This window comes from Felis catus, chromosome B1 (assembly GCF_018350175.1).
Source record: "Felis catus isolate Fca126 chromosome B1, F.catus_Fca126_mat1.0, whole genome shotgun sequence".
NCBI classification, from domain to species: domain Eukaryota; kingdom Metazoa; phylum Chordata; class Mammalia; order Carnivora; family Felidae; genus Felis; species Felis catus.
In genome coordinates this window covers 158,604,476-158,606,602 of record NC_058371.1, presented here as the reverse complement: position 1 = coordinate 158,606,602, position 2,127 = coordinate 158,604,476, and positions in this window count along the sequence as shown.

Here is a 2,127-nt window from a genome sequence, read left to right as displayed (position 1 = left end):
TGTCTCTCTCTCTCTCTTAAAAATAAATAAACATTAAAAAATTAAAAAAAAACCCAATGTACATTTTTTAGAGATATGCTACTGCATACTTAATAGACTACAATATAGTATAAACATAACTTTTATATGCACTGGGAAATCAAAAAGTTCATTTTTCTCACTTTTTGAACTCAGTGAATATCTCAAAATTACCCAATTGACCTCAAGATTCATGAGCAATAAGAAATAGTTTTAAGCCACTGAGTTTTCTGTTATTTTGCTATACATCATTATAGTGCCTATAAATAACTTATACAGGGTATGATAAAATAGATTCTCAGAGGAGTTTTTGTGTATGTGTAGGGATGTGTATGTGTGTAATTGGTGTGATAAGGGATCAGTGTTGTGCCCTGGCACACTAGATGGTAAATCAGTATTCACTGAATGCACAGATTCTCATGCTAATGAAAAGTTTATTGAAGAATCTATGGCCATAGAATGTCATGTGAACCCTTGTTCTGGATAATTGTAGATAACATTTTGTTTCTCGAAAGTGAGTTTTCTTTTGTGAATTAAGTGTGTATTTGAGCTAAGACCAGTTATTCTTATTTTTTTAATGTTGATTTGGGGAGGAGCTGAGAGAGAAGGAGAGAGAGAATCCCAAGAAGGCTCCATGCTATCAGTGCAGAAGCAGATGTGGGACTCCATCTCACAAACTGTGAGACCGTGACCTGAGCCAAAGTCAAGAGTCAGAGGCTTAACCCACTGAATCACCCCTGCATCCCCAGTAATTCTTATTTTTGAACCCATCAGTGGTTTTTCTTTGGGGAAGGCAGAAAAGTAGCGCCCTTTAAGAAGCTGCTCTGACCTAGAACAAATCTACTCAATGCCATGAAAGCTTTATTTTAAATGATGAGAAAAAATGGATTGAAAAATGATTTCTGCCTGTTTTTATCACTTTTCTGACTATAGTTGGCTCTTGAACTGCATGGGTCCACTTTGTGAGAAATGAGCCCACTGACCGAATGAAAGGAGGGATGGTGGAGACTCAGAGCACAGTGAAGTCAAGCTTTAATCAGCCTTCTTGCAAGAGAGGGTGTCTGATGGACAGGCACAGGTAGGCTGGTTCCAGCAGGCAATTTACCTTCTAGTGTGCAACTTCCTTGACTGATTTCTCATTGGCTGAATACTACAGAGGTTACACTTTACTCGGAAGTTGCCTATGCCCATGTAAAGCAAAAAAGTAGTCTGATTGGAACAAATGTACATTCCTTGAGGTGACGCAGAGACTTCAGTTCTTTGGTGAATGCTCATTGCAAAACCCATGAAAAATAAGCCCGTGAAATGGAGAGGGGAAGAACCAGGAAGTGAAGTGTCTAAGGGTTTGGGACTCCATTGTTGGGGGGACAGGCTTTGTACATATTTCCAATAGGTTGTAAACCTATTCTTAACTAGATAGCACAACTTTTATTTGGTATTTCTGAAAATGAATCATCTCACTTACTTCTCACAACTTACAACCAGATTTTTTTTGATAAATACAAGACTGCAAATGTATTTTCTCTTCCTTATGATTTTTTCAACAACATTTTCTTTTCTATGGTTTACTTTATAATTCGTATACAAAATATGTGTTGACTTTCATGCTATTGGTAAGGCTTCTGGTTAATGTAGGCTATTAGTAGTTAAGTTTTTTGGGGAGTCCAAAGTTATACATGGATTTTTTACTGTGCAGGATTTTGGTGCCTCTATTCTCTCCCTATATTGTTCAAGGGTCAACTGTAATGCACAAATCTCTGGTCGATCTGCAGCAGTTACTACTACATTTTAGAGCAAGGCATTTTTCCCTTGGAAACTTTATGTGAAGGGAGCTAGAATTTTACAATACAAGTAGAATATATCAAGCACCCTCTTTAGTGAGAGACTGCTCCCAAATGGTACATAAAGGAACAGAATTTACTTTTGTTGGGTCGAATTCTAACTGATGTGTTTGCACAAAGAATTTGTCTCGAAGGCAGTCTTTAAGCCTAAGTGAGCACAATTTTATCATGTTTTAAAGCATTATATGTTTAGGTATTGTTTTTCAAATCTTTTATGTTTTCAACAGTTTGTGGGGGAAAAAAGAAGAAAAGAGATACAGAGAGAAAA